Here is a 25,723-nt window from a genome sequence, read left to right as displayed (position 1 = left end):
AAGTTTGAAGTGCTTTGCCACACCAGTGGATCTATGTAGTACCATCCAGTCTTTTGGAAACTTGGTAGATTGATGGTCACAAGCATTATTCGCATCCGTGGGCCCACTTGGACCCTGGGATTTGGCAAACTCCAAAAGGCAAATTTTCAGATATTTTTCTTACCCAAAGTCTAGGCTATGGGCTGCCCTGATGGCTTGGGAAGAAGGGATCCCTGTATATCATTTCAAGTACCTTAGCCACAAATGGCTGGGCTCAGGAGTACCATTGTGTCCCATCAATCTTTTTACTTCAGATGAAGAAACAGTCTGAAGGCACAGACCCTTTTCTATGGTGGCTGAGCTGAAGAGGGAAGAGATAGGGAGATTTTCCCTGAGGTCAATGAGACACAGATAGGCTATATCTGTTTTGGAAGAAGTTCATGAGGCTCCAAGACTGCCCAGTGCATTAAAAAATAATTTTCCAGACTGAGGCAGGTCTGCGTCTCCAGCACTTTGCCTTGGGGGAACTGTTTTTTCCTTGGAGGATTTGAATTGCTTTTTTTCTCCATTTACTGCAAGGCCTGTGTCTTCCCATCTGGTTTCTCCTCCTGCTCCCAAAGTGTTTACAAAGCAGGTAGCTCAGGATGGGGGAAACTGCTCAAAGTACTGCGTTTCTAAGAACTTCAGAGCAGGACCGTCCTCCTTTGGGATTCCATAAGCTACCTGCAGAGAGGCACTTCTCTACTGGAGGTGGGAGTGCAGGGAAAAGGAGCTCCTCCTGGGTTTGCTGCTTCTAAGATCCAACCCTGAGCTAAGAGTCTATGTGCAGGGAATTTGTTGAGAGAATGCTCCGAGGTGGGAAAGATCAGGAAGGGAGTGGAGGAGATAGGTCAAGAAAGGGGAAGAAGTCAAGCAAGGGGGGTGTGCCAGCATCAGCATCATCCTCCATGGAGCTCTGGAGTCTTAAATGCACCTCAGAGCATGCTTCACCTCCAGGAGAGAGAGCTGGGCTTTGCACGCTTCTATATTAGTCAGTCATTGGCTAAAGCCACTTGTGAGGTACAAAAACTCCCAGCCATTTCTGGTCTCTGTATGGATGAAGCAACTCTCTGTATGAGTAAAATTATAGATTGCCTTTAGCAGCAAAACATGCAGAAGCTATGCAATGGGCTGGTAAAAGGGAACAAAGGGATCTCATAGGAGACCCACAGTGCCTGCTAAAGGAACCCTCCGGGGATAAATCTTGTAGCTCAGGCTGAGCAATGCCCCAGAACTAGGGAGGAGCCATCTTCCCCAAAGCAGGTGGTAAGCCATCTGTGGGCTCTGTGGGAGGAGGAGGGCACATCCTGTGTAGGGAACCCTGCCAGTCAGCGGGGCGGAAGGTCTGGCTAGGTCACCCTGAGAACTTCCTGGTCAGCCCCTTTGTGGGTGTTAACACCTTTTTTCCAGCCCCAGGGTGTATGTGACATGTAGATCACAAAATGTTTAAATGTCATTAAACTACATGTATAACTGCCAGACAACTTGTATTAGTACCCCTAAATATACCTTTTGAGTTATTGCTGAGTGACACCGCAAAGGGGAATTGTCCTGCGTATAAAAATTACATTTCCAAGTCTCATTGTTCTGAGAAGTCCACCAGCACTCCTCAGTCTTGCTGAATGGGACTGTTGGCTGCTCGACTGCTCATTCACAGGGCTCATAATAACAGGGATGATCCCTGAGCATATAGAGTCCACCCAGCACTGTATAGACCCTGGTATGTGATAACTCAGTATCATAGTCCCACCAGCTCTATGTCAGGTGGGTGCCTTCATCATCCCCATTTTATAGATAGGAAACCACAACACAGAGGGGTTCAGTAAGTAGCCTAGAGTCCCACAGCTAGTAAGTGGCAGAGCCAGGATTCGAATCCAGCGTCCTCATCACTGAGATACAATATCGTGGACAGACAGCCCCTAAGAGCTTATGAGATTCTGGATGTGAAGAAGCCAGGATCCCACCAGGATTCAGCCCAAGGCCTGGCGAATCCTACTCTAAAAATTAGGACCTGCTTTAGCTCTCATCTACTCCTCGCAGTTTGTAGCTGAGGAATCAGAAATAAGGTAAAGACAAGTGACCTGGCCAAGAACACAGTTCTGAGTGTCCTTAGGGTCTCATCCCTGATCTATGATATTTTTTATCTCATTGTCTCTCATTCACATAGCTCCTCAGCTACACTGCTCCTTGGAAATGATAATTAACAACAGTTAACCTTTACTAGGTCCTCAATATGTACCAGGTGCTGTGCTAAGCACCCAAATGCATATTTTTATTTAACCCTAGTAATACACCTATGAAACAGAGATCTATTATTATCTCCTTTTCTTTTTTTTCAGATGGAGAATCTGAGCCTCAGGAAGGTTTAAATGTCTTGCCTAAGGTTACACATTTAGTAAGTGACCAAAACTTAAATCTCTTTGAGTAGAGAACAATTACTTTAATTAAAGTCAAGAAAAATTATCTAAAGCTTGAAAGCTAAAAAAAAAGGATGAGAAAATTCTTTTATATCATATTGGAACATTTTCTAATAGGATTGCCTGGGGATTATCTAATTTTTTAGGGGGATGTAACTTGTTTGGGCTTACTATTTTTTTCTAACAGCTTTATTGAAGTATAAAGAACATACAACTAATGCACAGGTTTATTTCACAATCTGTTAAATTTTAACATATGTATACTGCCATGAAACCATCACTACAACAAAGGTGATAAACATGTCAATCACCCTCAAAAGCTTTTGTTATTTACTCTTGATTAGAGACCAGACTGACAAGTTAGATACTGCTTTATAGAAGACTGAGTACATGACTTTCATCCAGTGAAGAAGCAAATGATATCTCCCTGGTAGAAAAGATAATCTCAAGCATTGTAGTTGTATTGCCTGGGGGGCATTAATCAGTTTTGAACCCAATTAAACAATTTTTTTAACCTCCCTTTCCTGACTGACTATATAAATCTTTGTTCCTCAAATATTCTGTGAACCGAGTTGATCTGCCTACTGGTTTTCTCACGGATGAAGTAAATAAATCTCTGACATATAGTCACTCTACATTCATATGATGGTCAAGTACTAACTCTGGAAATTATGCATTGCCTCTGCTGAGTATGCACATGTGTGTCTCCGTATGTGCAGATGTATAAAATGTTCCCAAGAGCAAACCAGGGCACATAGGGCCTGTTAACTGGAGGGTGGTAGAGTTCTAGATGGTTCTAGAAGGTAGTGGCGGCCATATAAGAAAGCAAGCTTATGAACTTTACTCATCCTGATTTGGCATGTGCTGCTGGGGTGACCTGTCAAACACAAATGTACAGAGAATGTGTGCCTCAAGTCTCTGTAGGTTCCTGTTCTTTCCATCTCCCCAGATTTGAGATTTCCTTTTCTGAAGCTGCACAAATATCCAAAATTTCCTTAAATTCACTTTCTAGGAGGAACATATGATAGGCAAACAGGCTTTTCTGGGCCTGTACTTCATTTACCTAGAACCCTGAGGGGATATACAATGAAAACAGAAGATCTCATGAATAACAAAAAGGAAAGACAAAAGCCACCCAGGAAAGGTTAGCCTGCTTTAATCACAAGTGCAAACATGGCTCCCTTCAAATAGATTTATGTGTTCCTTTTTGGAGGTAGGACAGGTTTGTTTAACATTTTCCAAGGGATCAGATCTCATGCTTATTAATCATTGCTCCCTCAGGAGCATGCCTGATGAAAATGCTTCCCTACTTACTTTTACTGTAATCCTTCCAATGTCTGCTATTTCTTTTGCCATAATATCATCCCTCAACCCTTTTCCAGCCTTCCATCCAGCCTTCAAAATTCTGAACAAATGGCATCTCCTGGAGTAGGCTGGCAGCCTGGGCCAAGGCTCCCTTTGGACTCCTGTGTGGTTCTCAGGTATCCTTCCCAGTATTTCTTGCTTCATGCTACATTACCCTCTTTATATCATCTCTATCCCCCAGGAATCTGTGATAGGTCCTCAAATTCTCCTTGAAGCACAAATTCTCCTGGAGACAAAAATACTGTGTACATTCATGTTTGACAAGTCACTCCACCAGCATCCTTTTAGTCAGTGCCTACCATGCAGAAAGCAGCAAGTAAATAATTGTGAGGGCAAGGATCATGTCTCACACTTCTTTATAACATTTTTTGTTTGACATGGTGCTGGGATCTTAAATTGGAGTATACAGTCATGCGTCACTTAATGATGGGGATACCTTCTAGGAAATGCGTCACTGGGCGATTTCATCATTGTGTAAACATCATAGTGTGTCCTTAGGCAAACCTAAATGGGATAGCCTGCTATACACCTAGGCTGTATGGTATAGCCTATTGCTCCCAGGCTATAAATCTGTTTAGCACGTTACTGTACTGAACACTATGGGTAACCATAACACAATGGTAAGTATTTGCATATCTAAAGATACCTCAACTTGGAAAAGGTACAGTAATAATCTGGTATTCTTATCGTATGGGACCATCCATCTGTCCATCATTGACCAAAATGCATAGCACATGACTGTGTATGTTTTTTAATTGTTTCACGAAGCTTTTTGGCACCAATCTTCCTTGGACTATTTAAGGCAATACATTTCAAATTAATTTGAGCATGTTAATACTTATTGGAGAGTCCAATGAGTAATTTAAAAAATTCTATACATACTTTGCCCATTAAGGATTACTATCCTAGAGACTGTGGGTTAAGATACTGAGGGTTTAAGACTAGAGGTAAATGTTGGGGCAACACTTTAAGGTTTCTTCTTCAGGGGACCTGGAGACCACTCGTGGTCATTTGGGTGTCATTTTTGCAGGGCTTGACTAATGTGCTCAGAAAATTTAGTCCCCCACAATGTGTATCATGAGGGCTCTGGTTAAGCAGATGGAAGGTGATTAAAGTTTCCTGAACAGGAAATCATGAAGTCATGCCATACCTCTTCCACTTACTTACACTCAACAAGTTCTTTCAGAAATGCCCTGGACGACCAGAACCAGTCCTATTTTAAAATAGTTTGTGGACTTTGATTGAAAAAATAGGTTTAAAAAGTAAGCAATTTTCTGAAGAAACTGAGTTCCCTAAATAAGAAAATAACCCTAGACCTAAAGGGTTTTAACTTTCCAGAGGGTTAGCTGTTCTCCTTGGGAAGCAAAATAATTAGCTTTGCAGGGTTCTTGTTAGACTAGGGCTTCTAAAAATTACCTGGAGAGCTTATTAAAACACAGGTTCGTGGGCTCCAAATCTAGAGATTCTAGTCCAGTCAGCCTGTGGTGGGGTTTATGAGTCAGCATTTCTATCAGGTTGCACAGTGATGCTGTTGTCTGTGGCCCACACTGAGCAGGAAGGATGGATACCCAGAGAGCTCCAAGCTAGTCCTACATGGTTACAAAAGCTACGCTCCATCTAGGCAGACATCACAGAGGCTCTGTCATTACAGAAGGGTTATTTTTTTCTTGTAAGGAACCCGCCAAAATAATACCAGTCTCTTTGCTGTTAGAAAATAGCACAGAGGTCTTTGGATCAGGTTCCAGTCAATAGCTTCAAAAAGTAACATCTCTGTGCCATTTTTTTTTTCTGTTCATACATCACTTGATGAGACTGTCATTCCTTCAGTCAGGAACAGTCACTTCAGTATCAGTATGTGGAAGCTGCTGGGGGCAGGAATTCTACCACCAACCATCATGGATGGGGCTTCCCAGCTAGGGCTCCTTGCTAAGGAATTGAATGAATGAGTGAACATATGAGTGGCTGCAATCCACATACCTCCCAGTAAAACCTGGCTCTCAGAGAGGCTGCATTTAACTTCTGAACTATCTCCTTAGCACTGTAGCCTCACCAGAAGAAAGGCACGAGCTATCAAATGAAGCAAACGTTGGCTCTTATTGTTTTCCATGAGAGTAAACTGGAAAATGGATATAACATAGACTTGACAAGCTGTGTGTCCATGGCCTATTTATTGAACCTTTCTGAACTTCTGTTTTTTCATCTGTGAAGCAGAATTAACAGTACATACCTTGACACTGCTGTGACCAGAGTTATTCGCAGAGTGGCTGATGAACCTGCAATATCGGCATCACCTGGGAGTCTGTTAGAAATGCACATTCTTAAGCCCTAGACCAGATGAATCATAATATCTGGAAATGATGCTTAGCAAATTGCTTTAACAAGCCCTTCAGGGGATTCTAGTGCACACTGACGTTTGAGTAGCATTGGATGTGAGGATCAATAGTACAGATTTTAAGGGTCAAAAATGCTCTGAGGAGTGGGGCTGCACTACTTTGATGCACTACTTTGATGCTGCACTACTTTGATACTGCTTACTTGCTGTGTGATCCCAGGCAAGATGTCTAGCCTCTCTGTGCCCCATTTTTCCTCATCTCAAAAAATGATTGTTGTTGTGGATTAAATGAATTAATACATATAAAGCAGTTAGCAGACGTTCTGACACATAGCACATAGCAAATGGTATTATTGGATATTTAAATATAGATGGAAACAAGGTCAAGTTATGCCATATGTATAATAAAATAATTATTCATAATTATTGCCTCTGCACATGAGATTATGGTTAATTATATTTTCCTTGTTATATTCCTCTTTGCCTATTTTTCTGTAATTAACATGAATTACTTTTATAATCAGAAAAATATGCTATAAAATAATTTGCACTGAAGGGGGAAATGTTAACAGCTAAATTACATGAGGTGTTGGGGTTGGCTACCAACTATTTTATGGGTTCTCCTGGGTCTCCCTGCACTCTGTACCCTTATCCTTAAAGCCAAGTATACTTTTTGTTGGCTTCTGTGCACACATGTGTGTTTGATAATTCCCATGCAATTCAATTAGGGAGAACAACTTTTTAGGTCTCATTATCTCATGAGCATGGGCTCAACATGATTAGATTGGAGTGTTCTCCATCCCTCTTTGTATCCATGCAACCACTAGGTGAACAAACCCAGGCTAGTCTAATGGATCATGAGATACACCCTGTGGAATAGAGAGAAATCATCTTAGCTAAGGTACTCTAAACCAACGAGCACCCCAGCTGATCCAGCAACAGACTACAAAGGGAGTCCAGCTGAACTCAGCCCAAACTGCTGACTTATGGAATCATGAGCTAAATAAATGAATGTTGTTTGAAGCCTCTAAGTTTTAAGTTGAGGGTCATCTGTTACAAAGCAAAAGCTAACTGACCTACTGAGTATGTCTCAAAAGTTTGCTTTCGTGTCATCATCCTCTCTCCCAGTTCTACCCTCCATACCCTGCAGTCAGATTTCTTTTTACTCTTTCATGTTAGGAGTTTTAGAGACAGTGGGACTATCAGGATGAGTAAGCAGCAGGCAGCAAGTAGAGCAGAAATGCAGCATGCTTGGAAGGCACATCAGTCATGGAAGGTGATCTCTTCACATCCTTTACTAAAAGAAAATAGGCCAAGAGGAAAAACGGAAGCCTGACTTAATCTAAATTTTTCATATGGCATCTCAGGAACAACCAATGATTCTATTCTTAGCCTTTTCCTCTATCAAAGCTGAAATGTATTTTCAGTTTAATGCCTGTGTTGGTCTAAAAGGGAATAATGAAGTTGTGGGCTAGGACAGGAAGAATGTCACTGATGAAATAAAATCTTGTCATCTCATTTCATTTCAGGAGCCAAAAAAAAAAAAAAAAAGCAAAAACAAAGTTTGCTATAGGGCTGGCCCTAAATGTCATCACCGATCAGAACAAGTGGTTGTTGGTGGCACCTCTTGACCACTCTGTTGTTGGTCATCAATTTATGAGAGCTCAGGGGCACCCTTCTGGGAAGAACTAGGGTGTTCTCTGCAGCTTCCCAAATCCTTTAAGAAGTAAAAAAGATGTTTGCATTTTCCATTGAGAAATTGTCGGTTCTTTTCTAACTTTTGGGTCATATGGATCTTAACTGGATGCATGAGGCCATCTTAAGCGCTTAGAAACACCATAGTTGACATCTGTGAATCATTCATATCATGCCAAGCAGTGTCTAACTTCTTTATGTGTGTCAGTGCTCATAACAATGTTATTACCAGCACCCTTTTCCTACACATGAAGAATGGAGGAACAGGAAAGTTAAACAACCTTCCCCTAGGTCTCAGGCTGTTAACCTTTATGCCAAATTGCCACTACATACAGGACAGTGCCTGGACATAATAAATGCTCAATAAATATTGTGCCCGACGATGTGAGCTCTAACAGGAATATTGTACCCAGCGGTTGGTGAATACATCTTTAGGATGAATATTAGTGACAGGGCATTTATTTATTCTCCTCTTCTGTCCTTATCTTTCCACTTAAAGGGCCACGCTTAGCACATCTATTCTTTTTGGATTTCAAGGGGACCGTGAAATTAAAAGGTGGAAATTTGGTGTGAAGTTTAGGAGACTTGTCTGGAAAGTGAGTTTTTTTTAGCCAGCATGTAGTTTTCACTGAGGCTGTGTGTGCATTGTGGCTGAGGACTGGGGTACTGATGGAGCCCCTGGGGATGCTAGGTAGCAATAGGACCCATTCCCCTGCCACTGTCAGGGTGGCTTGCCTCCTTTCTTTCTTCTCCATAAGATGTTTTAGATAAACGTCAAAATTTCCTGGCTCAGCCAATCATTCTGTCTTCATTGATAAAAAGAACCTTGCAAGTTAATTCCCCTCCCTCTCAATAAACAGGACAACCCCCTTTGATCTCTCTCTCCACCTTCTCTCCCAACCCCACGTACATGCACAGATGTGCACAGAATGCACTCACACACGAATACACACACACACACACACACACACACACACCATTTTCTCTTTTACTCTAAACCAGGAAAATTCAATGTGAGACCCTGTCTTTGAAACATAATGGCTGAAAAATAGCTCAGACTCAGCTTAGAATCAATATGCTCTCAGTGAAGACACTGGAACCATGTTTTCCTAGCAGGCTTTAGACAGAAGTGGAGTCAACATATTCAGGCATAAAATGAATTCCAATGAGCTCCATTAAATAACGTCAATGCTTGAGAACACTTGTTAGTTACCTGGGCTGAAGGGCACACAGCTTTGAAGTCTCAGACTTTGGTAAAGGTATGTTTAAAATTTCAGTCATGAAGTGAATTAAGATGCTTTTCTTCGCTGCCAGTTTTGGAAGTAGAAAGATAATTTTATATGGGGACAAGATGAGACAAGGGAAAGGACAAAGCTTATGATTTACATGTGCTCTTGGGATTTCAAATATAGATGCAGTGACAAATAAGCAAATCATGGCACCTTATCATGAGTCTGTTTAATTATTGATTCATTTAAGACACATATTGAGCACCTATTGTGTGGGAATTGTCTCTCTGTGTGTGTGTGTGTGTGTGTGTGTGTAAGATGAAGATAGCATTTCTGTCACCCAGAAGTTTGTAATTGAATTCTGATGCAAGACTTTGGATCTGGGCACAGGCCCAGGGTGAAACTGTAAATGCAATACTTTGAAACCCACACTGCCCCAGAAACAAAACTTTTTTTAGACCCCCAAGTTTTAAATGAACATTCACTTTCCCCAAATATAATTTGATAGCGAATCTAAATTCTCCCAATCAGAAACTTCCTTTGCCTTACGAAACTCCTGACCTAAAAGTGAAGGAGGGTGGATTGATTTTAACTGTGGAAAACACAGCATGAGGATGTGCTTTGAGTGGTCCAGGTTCTTTCATGCTGGCGATCAGTTCCAGTTATTGAAAGAGATGCCCTGCCAGCTGCAACCTCCCTAAAACCCAAGACGGACTGAATTCCCAAGGGCACATTCAGAAATTGAGAGAGCAAGATATAGACAGTGAGAGACAGAAGGAGATATTTCTCAGAAAGAAAATTTAATATTAGTTGGCTTTGGGGGAGAATGCTTAATATCAGCTGGCTTTTGTAGAGGATGCCACACTAGACTGGGAGTTTCCTTAGCAATCTTTCCAAGCACCTCAGCTCTCTTTTCCTGACCCCGGCCCCTCTCTCCTGTCTGGCATATGCTTGCTTAAGATTTAACAGATGATGGCCAGGCATGGTGGCTCACACCTTAATCTCAGCACTTGGGGAGGCCGAGGTGGGTGGATCACCTGAGGTCAGGAGTTCGAGACCAGCCTGACCAAGACGGTGAAACCCCGTCTCTATTAAAAATACAAAAATTAACTGGGCTTGGTGGCACATGCCTGTAATCCTAGCTACTCATGAGGCTGAGGCAGGAGAATCGCTTGAACCTGGGAGGTGGAGGTTGCAGTGAGCCGAGACCACACCATTGTACTCCAGCCTGGGTGACAGAGCAAAACTCCATTTCAAAAAAAAAAAAAAAAAAAAGATTCAGCAGATGTTATTTCTCACTGGGTTCCCTCTCCTGATGAGACCCAGCCACCTTTCACACAGTCTCACACAGTTTAAACTTCTTGTTTATACCACATAGCATCGTGTAGTGGTTACAAGTGTGGACTCTGAAGTCGAACTGCCTACATTCAAATCTTGGCTTTGCCACTCACTGGTTGTGTGCCTTTAGGTAAGCTGCCTCACCTCACTGTGCCTCAGTTTCCTAATGGGTAAAATAGTGATAATAGTTCCTACCTTGAATTCTTTTTATGAAGATGGAATGGGTTAATATTTATAAAAATGATTTGAACAATGCTGGGCATAGAATAAGTGCCAAGTGTTTCTTTATAATAAATAAACCTGGTGGATTTAGTTTTATAATACGGCTCTCTTTCCCAAATGTAAGTTCTAACTTACTGTTTTATGTCACTGAGGTGCATTATTGTGACCCTAGATATCAGATACACAAGGTCAGAGTAATGAAGGCAATTATTACTACGACTGTTAACACAATTGATAGTGAACATTTGTTGAATGTTTGCACCATAGTCAAAGTCTTACAGGCATGATCTAATTTAATCATGGCAATGACTCCTAGAAATAGATATTTGACCAATACCTATTTTGCAGAAGAGGAAATTGAGGCTCAGACAAAACTAAATAACTTACCCAAGGTAACAGTCAGGAAGCGCTGTCTCAATCCCAGGGGAACTGAGGGTATGCAGAGTCCTAGATCATTTGAGAAAGTTTGCAAACAGTGATTGGGAACTAAGGCAAAGAGATGAGGATAGTGTGGTGGCCATAAAAATGTGCCTCAGAGATTTCTGACTGATTTCCACCCACCTCTACACATGCCATACTTCGAGGGTGAGCTAGACTCAGTCAAAGATTAGAATAGGGAAAGGGAAAAATACTAACTTTACAGTGGAAAGACCTGGCAAATATGACGTTCACCAAATAACAAAGTGTAGTATTACCAGTAATGTCCTATGGATCTACTGTATCCCCTGACATGAAATGACGAGTAGGCCACTTTACCTTAGCTGTACTCTTTCCAACATCCCATAACCCGAGTCTAATAACCCTAATCTTGTTCCATTACAAGAACAACAATAGACAAACCCAGATTGGATGACATTCCACAGGATCCCTGTCAATGCTCCTCAACACTGTCAAGGCCATGAAAGACTGAGAAACTGTCACACACTAAAGAAGACAGGGGAGACATGATGATTAAATGCAATGTGGTGCCCCTGATTGGTCCTGGAACAAAAAAGAAACACTAATTGAAAAGCTGATGGAATCCAAGTAAAGTCTGGAGGTTGATTAGTAGTAATGTACTCATGTCGGTTTCCTGGTTGTAACTAATGTATCATTGATAAGGTTAGGTTTCAACAACAGGGAAATTGGGTGAGAGGTATACCACCCTTGCAACTTTTCTGTAACTCTAAAAATATTCCAAAATAAAAAGTTTATTTAAAAAGTACTCCCAGACATTGTAATTCAATTGGTTCAAGATACAGCCTGGACTTCTGGATTTTTAGAAGATCCCAGGGAGTTGTGATGTGCAGGCAAGGTCTAGAAAGCACTGATTTACGTTCCAAAGAGCTACAAAGTTGAATGGTAAAGCCGGTGCCTCTAAGCAAAGCTGTGGCCATCACAAAAGCAGCTGTTAGGCAGCCCTACTTCTTAGCTACTGGTTTCTTCTCCACAATCACAGAGCAGGGGACAGGAAGAGCCACTCCTTGCTAATAGGCCGTGTTTATTCTCCATTTATTCTGAGAAACAGGATCAGATACCTTTGGTAGAAGATTCTAATGTACTCATTAAGTGCACCTAATCCTAATCTTCTTTTATGCTGGCTAAATGGATATTTAGATATAACCTTCCAGAATGCAATGAATTTATTCCCGGGAAGCTGGATGAATGGAACGCACATAAATTGATTCCTATTTTAAGTGTATACTGGGAGCTGATTATTTGGAGAGCATCTGTAGGCAATGAGAGGTTCCTCCTGTAACAGGTCTCCTGTGTTAGCTTGTTTACTTTTAGAAATGTGGGTCCTGTGCTTTCTTGGAGCAGGACACTTTCTTAGTCTAGGCATCCTCCCTCTCCTCTCTCAGTAAAATCATGGCTACTATAACAGACGCTAGAGGTGCTCTGCCCAGATTCCTGTTACTTTCCACTGGCAGGTGCGCCTGTTCCCCAAATGCTGGGCTTGACATGGCTCAGAGTTTATACCTGTGACTTCTCCTGCGCCCTGCCCTTGACGGACAGGAGCTCCCTCCCCTACTGGGAGTTTTTAACCCCTCCCCTCTGTGCTGGGCAATGACTGACGGTTCACGGCTACCAAAGCCTGGCACTCCAAGTCTCAAGGCAGGAGTAACTATGATGCAATCCACACTCCAGGGCTCCTCTGGGATCAGCAGACGCTAGTCTCAGCTACAACCACATCCTTGCTTGGTTCTTTCTCCTGCCCCATTCTTTTCCCCTCACTTTCTTATACGGGTTTCACTTGAGAATCCTCCCTCACTGAGTCACTTGCATATACATTCTCCTGCTTTTAGGGAACAGACTTAGAATCAGCTTCTCTTCTGCTCCAGGCGGAGACTGTGGAGACAGCAGTTAGGGTTCTCCAGCAGCCCCCCATGGTGCTCACCCACTGGCCATTCCTGTCCAGTAGGGATCCCCTAGTAAGGAATGCTGCCTCCCTGGCTTAAGTTGCTTCACCCATAGTCATACTCTGGAGCTACAGCTGTGTCCTCGCTCCAATCCAATCCAGAGTATCTTGCAGAAAGATAAATCAGATAGTATCAATTTCCTTGTTACAATTCCAAGGGCTAGCCAGTGCTCTTTGAACAAAAGCCAGTCTCCTCCACCTGCTGGCAGGCCCTGGCTGATCTGGCTCCCTCCTAACACTTCACTTTCCTCTGCGCTTCCCTCCTACAGCATCAGCCTATTGCTGTGTCTTGAAAGCACCCACCTTGCCCCTGCCTCAGGCTTGGCACGAACTGTCTGCAATACCCGTTCACATCATCTCATGACTGGCTGTTCTTGTCATCAGGCCTCAGCTTAAACATCTCCTCCTTCGAGACACCTTCCCTGACCCGTCTCTCATGACCACCTCACCCTATTTCAATCTCTTACTTAGCCACCATCCCCATCTGATATTTTTCTTGTCCATCTGTCTGATTGATGTCTGCTCCTTCCCATTAAAATGTAATCACCCCAAGAGGAAATATTGTCTGATATGTTCACCCCTGTTTTCTCAGTGCCCGGAGCAGCACTTGGTATATAATAGATGCTCAGTAAATACATAGGGAGTGGCAGAAGGAAGGAGGAGGGGGTATTGATGGACCTGTGGGCTGAAACTGTGCATGATGAAGATGATGAGGATGATGAGGGTGAGGAGGAGCTGCGGTGCGGAGCCCACCCCATGCACTCTGAGGCTCAGGGGACACTGCTAGGTTGCCTGTAAATCACAGAACACAGATGCTATCCCCACTCCCCCCAGCACACCCACCCTGCCCTCCCATACTGATCCCTGCCTTCCCAGCTAAGGCCTCTGCTGTTCTCTTCGGCATAAGAACAGCTTTGTCAGGAAAGCCCATGTCGGCCCTGCAGTTCACACTGGGACTCTCTTGAGCAGGGCACGCAGCCCTAGACTCTTGCTGGCTCCGTGAAAGCTCAGCGAGGCCGCAGGACATTTCCATTACCCTGGCAGCTGCTTCACAGAGGCTTTTCTCCAGCTCATGTCAGGGACCCCCAAAGCCTGCTGTGATTGCTGGCTCCACGGAGCAATTGAAGCCATTCGCATCACTCCCCAGGTCGCTAATGGCAAACACTGAAAGACTGAATGCTCTAGAGCCCCCTGCCTGCTCTTCCAGGGCTCTGCAGGCCTAGCCTCCTCTGGAGGGATGATTGTAGATTGAGGCAATCAAGATCAGAACAATGCATGTAGGCCCCAACTCAGGCAGGTGGATGGATCTGCAAACATCACAATTACCCAGTTCAGAAAGAGGCCTGGCCACTAAGAAATGTTTGGGAGGCCTCTGGCTGTGTGATGTGGACCAAGGCTCTCTGTAGGGCAGGAACACCTGCAGCCTTGGAGAGAGGCATGGAGAATGGCGGAAGGAAGCAGGATCACGCTTTCCTGGCACGCAGGATGCCGTGCTGAAATGACCCCCAGCATTTCTGTGTCCTGGTGCCCAAGTTCTTTATAATCTCCTTCTCTTGAGCATGGGGGACATCTGCGAGTATGACAGGATGCCATTCTATGATTAGCTATGATATTTGGAAAACGTAAATGGATCCTGCATGTATAATTACAGCTCCCAATCACTTGATTTTGAGATAAGTAAAAAAGGAGATTACCTGGGTTAGGCCTGACTTAATCAGATGAAGGCCCTTAAAAGAAGGACTGGCCCTTACTGAAGAGAGAGATTCTCCTGCTGGACTTGAAGTCAGCTGTCATGTTGTGAGTGGCCCCAATAGGGTCACGTGGTAAGGGACTGAGCATGATTCCTGGATGACAGCCAGCCAGGAAACAGGGCCCTCAGCGTGATGCAAGGAACTGAATTCTGCCAACAACCTGAATGAGCTTGGAAGGGGAGAAAGATGCAGATGAAAATGTGCCCAGCAGCCTTGTGAGACCCTAAGGAGCGAGCCCTGCTGTGCTGGGCCCAGGCTTGTGATCCCCAGAAACTGCGAGATAAGAAATGTGTGTTGCTTTACATCACTAGGGTTATGGTAATAGTGTTACACAGCAATAACTAATGAATACACCGGGTTCCAGAAAGGCCCCTGTGGGTTTTTGCTGCTGCCTCCCCGAAATCAGGGGGCTTCTACCCTGTCTTGTCCTCCTCTGCTCCTCTACTTAGGGAGGGCTCATGGGACATTGTGGAGTAGCACAGAAGCTTTGGCCCAAGGTCATGCAGGTTCCAGGGATGGCCACCCCACTGACTAGCATGGTCATATTCCATGTTCTGGGCATATTCCTTGTAACTTCTTAGAACCTCAGTTTCCCCATCTGTAAGTGGAAATGTTGAGATCACCTGCAGCATTTGGCAGAGTGAATAGCCAATGACTTCATATGCATAGAGCGCTCAGTTAGTGCGTGGGAACATGTGAAATTTTTAATGACTTTTTGAAATAATTCTTCCCCCTTGCTTGTACACCTGCCTGCAGCCACCAAATTAAGTCTATTTTGTACTTTAAAAAGACCTGCAGGCTTGGGCCTAGAAAGAATTCAATTGTGTTCCAAAGCCAAAATTCTTAGATGAATGCCCACTCTGTCCAAATATATCTCTTTTGTTCTCTCTGTTCCTCCTACTTTATTTGTCTTCAGAGCACTTACATTACCTGAAATATCACCTATGTGAATTTCATATACGTGTGCATGAAATTCGACTATTGTCTAAAGCCACAGAGGTGGCACAGCATGCTCAGTGGTTCAAAAGAATCTGGAGTTGGAATCTACGATGGGATTTAAAATGACGTTTGGATGACTCGAGGCCCCCTACTCTTCCTTCTCTATAAAACACTTTAGATTTTGTCATTTAAATGGTCCAGTTGGAACAATCATATAAAATTTATGCTCCCTAATCTATACCAGGGCATTTTCCATCAATAACCTCTGTCACATTCTTTATTTTTTTAGGCCTAACTTTATTTTTTTGTTTTTGGCCTGTGATGAGTGGAGAGAATCTGCTACTCACTGAAAGTGGCTTCAGAGCCCCCACTAGAGATGGTGTCAGTATTGATGCTTTATTGATAATAATAATAATATTATTATTATTATTATTTGAAGCAGAGTCTTGCTCTGTTGCCCAGGCTGGAGTGCAGCGGTGCGATCTCGGCTCACTGCAACCTCCATCTCCTGGGTTCAAGCAATTCTCCTGCCTCAGCCTCCTGAGTAGCTGAGATTACAGGAGCCCACCACCATGCCTAATTTTTTATTTTAGTAGAGACAGGGTTTCACCATGTTGGCCAGGCTGGTCTCGAACTCCTGACCTCATGTGATCCGCCTGCCTCGGCCTCTCAAAGTGCTGGGATTACAGGCATGATCCACCACACCCAACCTATTGATACTATTTTTGAAATAAAAGTATGATCCTCATGAAGTTGGATATGCTGACTCTAAAACAGAGTTGCACAGTATCCTTCTGCACCCACCCATTCCCCTTATATTTTTTGCCACTTGGAAGCTACAGTTTTGTTTATTACTGTGGAGCCCCCCTGAGACTGCAGGAGCTGCTACCTCCCTCCCACTCCCTCGCTGCCAAGCTAGAATTAATTACTCCTTCTCTTAGTCCTTGTTGCATGCTATCTTAGTTTTAAAATATTAACCACAGTAAATCAGGGATTACACTGTGGCCTGATGCTTATGCATAAATCAAGCAGTTCAATTTGCTTGGGACCCACAGGTGAGACCAGTACTAAACCTGCAAGATGCTACCAAAAAATGGTTCCCTGATTCCTTCCCACTAGGACGCTGAAGCAGTAGGATCCACCAAAGCACCTGTCATGTGTGGGTGGAACAAGACCAGATCATGGGTGGCTGGGTGGGTATGAGTTGGAGGGAGTTTAAGGACTCCGAGATTCAAAGATGTCTTGAGCATGCAGACAGTGATCCCAGTCCCCAGGGTAAGGAGGCCTGGAGAATGACAGGGATAGCCCACTTCCCCAGGAAAGGATCTGGAACGCTGAAGGGACATAAGTTAATTCCATGGAGCCAACCTGAAAACAAGAGATAAAGGAACAGGAGAGACCAGAAAGGAAGAGGAGAAGGATTCAGGAGAGAAATGGTGGTATGGGGGCTGGACATGGCTGGGCCTTTTCTCAGCAGGAGAAAAGACTCCTCACCTAATTGGGGTGAAGCTTGCTGTGGGATGGAGCTTGGGCTTAAAAGTGGATCTGGATGGGAATCTCAGCTTTGTTATTTTTAAGCTGAGGGACTTAAGGTAATTTACTTAACCTCATTGTACCTCGGTTTTCTCAGCTATAAAATGAAGCTAATAATACCCTGCATGTTGTCCTGAGAATCGGATGTGATGATGTATGAAAAAACTTTATCTCAGTACCTGTCATATAGATATTAAATGAATGGCACCCACTAGAGACCCAGTGAATAAATGAAGGGCCGAGTTATCAATGTGCCAAAGCTGGAGACAGTTGTTGTGATACTTGGGGTGTCTGGTGATAACAGTTTGCAAAATTGTAGCAGTCAGTTGGTGCCCACCATATACCCTTGGCACTCGCCTATTCTGTATATTCTGAGGGCCTCTTCTGCTAGGACCTCTACTGTGAGTGAGGCAAGACTCATTGCCTTAGGACTTTCTCCAATCTGAGGTGTAGAGTTGCTCTCCTGCTGGGCTGGGTGCAAGTTTACAGTCTGGGAACAGCCCTTAGTCACTGAAGGATGGGAGTTGGTGCATAATACTCTGGCTTCCTTGCCTTTCAGGTCAGGCAATTATTGCATGTTGTACACTCTCTCTGAGAGAGGTCCCTGGCTGGGCTGAGCCCCAGCAACTGGCAAACTGCTCATGAGTGCCCTCTGTATTGGCTTTCTTTGAATCCCTGCCTAGATTCTCCACACCCCCATCAATGCTTCCTGGGATCACCACCCAAATAAAATATGTGCACCCTTGTCCTTCACTAAGGATCTGTTTTTGGGAGGGCTCAACCTAGGACAGCATTCCAATTAAAGAATTTAAAAGTCTTTATTTATTTATTTATTTTCCTTTGGAGGCTCAGTAAACTGAAGCTGGTGCAGGAACTGACACAGACAGTTCTGCCCAGGGCCTCATCTTTAGGGGTCTTCTATTTGATATCTGAAGTGAATTGAGCAAATGTATAGCCAGGTATCAGAATGCCCTTTGGAAGTGCCTGGCTAGGCAGCTGGGTGAGTCAGCCGTGCCCTGCTAATCCCTGGAATAGCTAAGAAGAAGGCTCTGGTGGGACCTGCTGCGAGGCTTCCACGCAGTTGCTTGGCTTGTTTTCCATGATGCAGCAATACAGCTGAAAGGCCTTCAGAGTTTTTTTCCATTGCTTCCTCCCTTGGGTTCCCATTACCAAAGTGCTCATTGGGCAGAGGGCTGGCTGAGAATTGTTTCTAACATTATGGGTAGCTCTTGTAATTAGAGGAGAAAGTAGAATTTGCTTAAACAGCGGGGACTTCTGGAGAGACGGGGAAAAAACTTAAAATGCAATTGTCTTTACCAAGACAGGCTCAAGTGAAATTACAGATAAAGCAACATTACCGTAAAACAATAAGATGCTGATCCCCTCCCACCCCACCCTGCCAGTTTGAATCCAGAAAAGTTTACTTATCCTTAATGTTCAAAGGAGAAAATTTCCCCTTTGACTTCCCTTCTGAATTGATCAGACACCGGGGTCTATGGTTCCTTAGCTACCTTGGACAGATGCAACTAGACGTTCAGGTGCCCTGTTGAACCAGGATATCCAAAGTTAAACTTGAGGGCTCCTAGGCCTATGGGGACAGGGTACTAATAAGTCAGGTCTAAGTTTCCTGGTTTGTGGAACTTAGTGGAAGATGTATAGCCCCAGGATGGATGGGAAGAGCCCATCTATCTATGGCAGAGGTGGGGCTTTCTCCGACTTATGCTCCCAAGACTGATGGGAACTATGGTTGATTTTTTTGTAAATATAGTTGGCATAATTCCCCTCCCAAGATCCATAATCCCTCTTCCACACTGATTCTGTGCTTGGCCATGTGACTTACTTTGGTTAATGAGATAATAGCAAATGTAGCCTCAACAAAGACTTGGAAAGGGCTTGCACATTGGGGCTTGTTCTCTCTTGCAGTTTTGAGAAACTCTGTAACTCCCACCATGTCTGTATGCCAACACTGGGGCTAGCCTGTTGGATGAGAGACATGTGGTCCAGCTCCTGATACCCTAGCCAATAGCCGCCAATAACCACTAGACATGGGAGTGAACACACCAAGCAGGTGCCAGTCAATCTACCAGTTGACTGAAGAACTAACTCATTAGCCCATAGACCCATACACAATAAGAAATGGTTGCTGATTTAAACCACTGAGTTTTAGGGTGGTTTGTTACACAACAAAAATAACTGCTTCAGGCTCAGACAGTTTCACTGGACCTGGATGACATGTGGATCCACTCCTCCCTCTACTTGACTGGCTTTCTTCCATCCCACCACCCACAGGGGTGCAGGAGAGCTCGACACTGATGTCCTCATATCATTTTACAGTTGTTGCAGATATCTCAAAATAGCATATATTCTCATTACCACTTTGATAGTTATTAGACTTACCACTAAATATTGTTATTTAATGCTTTAATTAAAAAACACATTATACCACAAATGTGGTTTTTCTAAAAATATTTTAATAGCTGTATTTTAATAAAATTGGTTTCCTATATAGTCCCCACGTATTTATTTTTATTTTTTAATGTTTATGTTTTAGAGATGAGGTCTTGCTCTGTTGCCCAGGCTGGAGTGCAGTGACATGATCATAGCTCACCGCAACCTCAAACTCGTGGGCTCAACTCTCCTACCTGAGTGGCTGGGACTGCTGGTGCATGCCACCATGGCCAACAAATTTACTTTATTTCTTTAGAGACAGGGTCTCACTATGTTGCCCAGGCTGGAATGCAGTGGCATGGTCCAGTTCAAGGCCACTGAACTCTTGAACTCTTGAGCTCAAGTGATCCTTCCGCCTTGGCCTTTCAAATAGTTGGGATACAGCTGCACAACACCATGCCCAGCTAATCCCTATTTATTTTATTTTATACATTAAAAAGTATCACTCTGAAAGTGGCTTCAGTATATCTTCACCATACTGCCAGTGGGATCCATGGGAAAAACAAAAAGCTAAGACTGCTTGAATTCAACTCAGATCAAAAGCCATAGTCTATTTAGTGCAATTTATATGTTTAATCGTGTTTCCCCAAATACTGACATAACTCATGAAGACATTCATAGGAAAGAGCTGTGGTAAAAGAACCCAAGAAACTTCTAGTCATTTCTGATTCTGGTGGATCATAAAAACCATGACAAATTCCATAACTTTTGTAAGCAATGGAAGCAAACTCAAATGCCTATAGGACTGGGAGGATAATAAAATTTATGCCTTGGGCCAGTCACATAAAGATAAGTAATGGTAGGCTTTGCGGCAAATTGGAGAGGAAGTACCCTGCCTTAAGGCATTTCAGATTAATGATTTTGTAAATGCAGTACTGGCCAAATAAAATAAATTTGTGGGTAGTATTAAGCCTATAGAGCACTAGTGTTCCATTTATGGATTAAGAGCAAGATTGGGAAAGTGGACATCTGGCCAACCTTCATCCCTGAACTGGCTCTGTCATCAAATAAGTAGGTGATCTTTTCCAGGGCATTCAAATTTCTATGTCCCAGTTTTCATATCTGCGAAATGGCTGTGGTTTCTGTATCGTCTTCCTTTTCAGAACTGTCATGAAGTTCAAAAAATATATATATATATATGTCATAGTGGGGAAACAATTTGAAAAAAAGAAATGAGGATCATTAAACAGATGTGGAATAAATCAATGCAACTGTTTGGTAAGTGACCTGATAAAACTTAAGTCTATCTATATAGGACATGGTTCTTTTAAGTCACCAGCCTGTCAGATCCAAAAGAGGAACTTCAAAAATGATTAAGGAGACCTCTCGCCTGCTTCACTGAGAAGCCAACTGTGACCCATTGGGCCAAAGTTGTTAATAGAGTTGGGAGGAAAAAGCACATAAAAGAGCCACCCATATGAGTCTCAAGCCCTGAGGTAGAGGACTAATTTCCAATTCAATAATACACAAAAAGCTACACGCAGGCAAACAAAGTTGAAAACAAGCTCAAGTAAATAAAAAAGAAGGAAAAGAAGACTCCTGGGATACTAGGACAAGAAGGGAATAGAACAAGTTTAGGGAGAACATGACCTTGAAACTAAATTTGCTGGTCCAGAGGCACAATCTTGCAGCCTAACAGCATCTTTAGGCCCAGTTATTCCACCTCGAGAAAGAACCAGAAGAGGGTCTAGTTCTAGGGTCTGTACACCTTCCTGCATCCCATTATCCAGTTAGATGCCATCCCTTAATGCTTACCTTCTCAATGGACCAGAGATAACTCAGCTTTACACTGGGCCTTTTTGGTAATTGATGGAAAGATGGGTTTTGGTTAGTAAATGCAGAGGAAGGAGATTCTCCCTTTCCCTTCCTTCACTGTGTCCAAGAAAATTCGTGACAGAGTTAAATATTATGGTTGGCTGGGTCAAGGAATCACATTCATATCTTTTTCCTCTGGTTTGCACATATTTTCATAAAGCTTACATGGCATGTGACCTAAGTAGGTCTGGAAGGAATCTTAGGCTTCATGGGAATTCACCACCCAGTTTAATATCCAGTGACAGAATCTTGGTTTGGCTCTAATCTTTGAGCCCTTTAGCCTACACAGGACATAGGTGCCCCAGCTCATCTCTATATCTGTGCACATAATATGGTCATGATAGGAGGCAAAATGAGCCAGAGGAGGAAAGATGTGAATCAGAGGACTAGTTATCCCTCATTTTCCGCCACTGTGGACTGTCTGGATTTTATGAAGTTCTTTTCTCTCACTGTATCCTTGAGCTGTAAGTGTGCCTGGTCATGAAATCTGGGAGATAAATGAGAAAATGATGGGAAAGCAGATCTATATGATTCAGATCAAGGTTAAGTTTCTTTTTGTTGTTGATAAATACAGGGATCAAGTGCTAGAGTTCTGCTGATGTTATAGTGGAAAGGGGGCATAAAAATCATTGAGCCCACAGGTGATTTGGTCTCTGATTAAATGCTGACTCTCAGAGATGCATTCTCTCATAGCTCTTTCTAAATCATCTTTTTACCTCCTTGGGGTAACACTCTATGTCTCTGTCCTACATTATTTAACTCATAGCATTGTCTTTCTCTACTAGAAGGTAAGCTCTATGAGAACAGGACTTCATCTACTTTGTTCTCTGCTTATTACCATTGCTTAGAACTGTGCCTCGTCTATGGTGGGGACACAATCTATATTTGGCGAATGAAGTGTAACATGGAGGGAACATCCTGCAGAACCAGGTTGGTGTGAGCACAGAAAGGTGAAAGAAACATCCTTCCTCACTTCTGTGAAGTCTCCTTAATGTTCTCAGAGGTGAGTAGTTTATTCTTCCAAAGCAGCAGAGATTTTACCTGTGGTGTGCTATCCAACCCAACCTTTTGGAGAAAAGAAGGAAAGATGGCTTACTGTGTCTGCTTTGAAACTGGTTCTTCTCAACTGAATTGTGTGGTTCCAGCATGGAAATCATATTCCTCCATGCCACTCCACACCCACAATTGATTGGGCACTTGGTCCAAGCTGTGCCAATCAGAGATCTTCCTTGGTAGTTTTGAACCGAGGATACAGACAACAATTGGCAGTTCCTTTTCCATAGTGGAAGCCCAGAGAGTACAAATCGCATGTGCATGTTTCTGCTATGGGGAGGGAGGAAGTGTTTTTCAACAAGAGAAAGTAGAATCAATGTACAGAAAGAATCAGGGACAGGAGGTTGTGTGAGAGAGAGAGCTTTGGTAATGTTTGCACACTGGGCTTGAGTTGTTCCTGAATTCCAGCTACCTCTCTGCTTTTCCCATGGCTTGACTGCTCAACATTTACTTAGATTGTTTAAGCCAATAAATTTCAATTGTTGCCAAAACCACTTATAGCTGGGTTTCTATAATATGAAAATCCCAAATAGATGTAAGCAGTATAGGTTGAGTATCCCTTATCCAAAATGCTGGGGACCAGAAGTGTTTTCCATTTCAGATATTTTTAGATTTTGTAATATTTGCATTATGTTTTCCAGTTGAGCATCTCAAATCTGAAAATCTGAAATTTGAAATGCTCTAATAGGCATTTCCTTTGAGGGTCATATTGGTGCTCAAAAAGTTTCAGATTTTGAAACATTTTGGACTTGGGTACAACCTGTACATCCAAATTTTTGAGGAAGCTCTGTCTGATAGCTCAGGGTTATGAGAATGTTCCTACCCTGTTTTGTAGAGTTTGGGCCACCATTTGAGGCCAAGACCTCTGAGTGTGACAACAGATGAGAGATTTCCTGATTGGGGATCTGGAAACTCCAGGAGATTGGACCTGCACCAGAGAGAAAATTTGGAAGAGATGGAGGCAGATGCGGCAAGGCAGTAAAGGGCAGTGGAAGGAGAGCTGAAGCTTGAGTCAGGAGCCTTGGCTGCAGTGCTCACCCTGTGACCTTGGTGTGAAATTTATCTCTGGGCCTGGTCATCTGCAATTTTTTTTGAAAATACCATTTAAAAATCTCTGCAGGTGCTCCAAATCCATGATTCTAAGCAAGAGGAGGACAGGAAAAAAAGGGCAATGCAAGACATCAGGATCCTTTTCCCAAGGGCAATTGGTATTCTAATCCAGGGCAGAAACAAGACATTGCAGGGCATGAGTAGAAAAGACCAGGATGACTCTCTGCATCTGTGGTAGCTCATTGCTGGGGGATGGGGGCAGGAAGTGTGGGAGGTGGCACAGAAGAGGAGTGATAGAAACTCCTTTATCATTTTTCTCTTTGATATCCTTCAGAGGCTATGGGCTAGGACTGCAGAAGGAGGGAAGGAGCTGTTCTATTATTTGATGAGATTTTAAGCTTTGGAGAGAAGATTCTAGGGGCTGGGATTGAGCCATCGTTGAAGAAAACAAAGCACAATAAATGAGCCTGTTGGCCCCCACTCCACATACTTGTCCTCACTCTGTGAATGCTTACCTTCCTCATCCTTCAAACTCACCTGGATGAACACTAGCATCTTCATTACTAAATCAGAGGGTAAGTGGAGACTTCTATCCAATGGTCCAGGACAGCTCTTCTCTTGCTAAGTACCCAGTCACAGCTTTTGAAAAGTTGAGAACACTGAAAACACCTCATCCGCAACAGGCTCAGTTTGAGATAGATGTGAAAGTTTGAAGGAACAACTAAGATCTCTAGGGCAGTGGTTCTCAAACTTGAGCATGCATCAGAATCACCTGGAGATGATTAAAACAGAGGTTACTGGGTCTCACCCTAGAGTTTCAGATTTGGTAGGTCTAGGTGGGGCCTGGGAATTGTATTTCGAACAAAATCCTGGGTAATGCTGATGCTGCTAAATACCATAGCTGGAGAACAAGTGTCCTAGAGTAATGAACCATTGATTGTAGAAGGTCATTGTACTTGAGATCTTAAATTCAAACTCAAGTTCTCTCTCTTATTAACTGTGTAGAAGAAGGAACAATTTTCTCCCTCTCAAAGACTCATCAATTCCTACTTTGTCCCATAAAATGGGACTCTCCATTCTTTGGGAAGATGAGTGTTGGGATGATACTCCCTCCACCCCTTCCTTTACTTTCCCCTCCCACCCCCAACTAAAGTATTCTGTGAGATGGGAAATAAGCAGTAAGCAAGTATAACTCCCTTCTCCTCCTTGGCTTTTTCTCTGGGATCTGCCTACCTATAGCAAGCTTGCATTTTTTGCTCCCCTAGATTGCAAGCTTCCGGAAGCAGGTTCTGTCACTTGGGGGAATGGGTGGGAAAAAGAGAGAAGGGCCTATGGTTCTCTAGCTATCCTGTCTGACTGCACACATTTCTGTAGCCCTTTCTCCTTTAGTAGGTCCCAATGTCTAACCTTGAAGTAGAACTAGAAAGGAGTAAGGAAGTCCGATAATCTGACTCTGGCTGCTGATCGTAATCTTTTCTTTTCTTCTTTTTTTCCCCCCAATTCTGCTTAACAAAATGCCTAGAATTTTAATCACTAACTCCTGTTTATGCATGAACTGGTTTGTCGGGGGAAGAGCTGTGATCAGCACCTTAGAATCCATTGAAGGACCTTGATTAAACAGTATTCTCTCTGAGTCAAGTGTGAAGTATAACACCTGCCACTCAAAAGGTTGCTGTAGAAATTAAATACGAAACAAGCAACGATAGCCTAACATAATATCTACCACATAGTAGATGCTCAAAAAAAATAGTGTGAGTTTCCAAATCTTTCCCCAGCAAGCTCTCTTGTCCTGTAGAGTTTCTCCCCAAAGCAGAATTTGAACTCATTGCTTTATATAGGGTTGGAAGCCTTTTCCAACTTCAAAGAAAAATCATTCTGTGAATGCAGCCTAGGAGCATAGAATCTGCTGTTCTTGTAACTTGCTTGTGCAGGTTTCATATTTATTGGTTTATGAATAAAACTAAAGGTTTTGACAATGAGACAATGCATGTAGGAATTTTGTATTCAAGGCTGGCTCCAAGAAAGAGTCTGGGTTTGCATCTCTCTGCTTGTGTATTGTGTGCACGTACAAAAACACATGTGCACACACAATATTTAATAAGAAACCTATCCCCACCCCT

The 25,723-nt window shown here is 43.1% G+C and overlaps 1 protein-coding gene across 11 annotated transcripts in view; it reads right to left on the bottom strand.

Moving 5' to 3' along the window:
• The window catches only part of SNAP25 (synaptosome associated protein 25), an 87,139-nt gene that overhangs the window by 50,854 nt on the left and 10,562 nt on the right, over positions 1–25,723 (bottom strand). Inside the window, exon 2 of one of the 11 annotated variants that reach the window (XM_025398268.1) lies at positions 20,664–20,790. The exons of 9 other annotated variants lie outside the window; for them this stretch is intronic. The gene's annotated coding sequence lies outside the window, so the exon portion shown is untranslated. Of the gene's footprint in view, positions 1–11,003; positions 11,064–20,663; positions 20,791–25,723 lie in introns of all 11 variants that reach the window. One more of the 11 variants, XM_025398266.1, reaches the window with a different exon arrangement.

This window comes from Theropithecus gelada, chromosome 10 (genome assembly GCF_003255815.1).
Source record: "Theropithecus gelada isolate Dixy chromosome 10, Tgel_1.0, whole genome shotgun sequence".
NCBI classification, from domain to species: Eukaryota; Metazoa; Chordata; class Mammalia; order Primates; family Cercopithecidae; genus Theropithecus; species Theropithecus gelada.
Note: the sequence above shows the minus strand (reverse complement) of the source record. Positions and strands in the feature narration are given on the sequence as shown.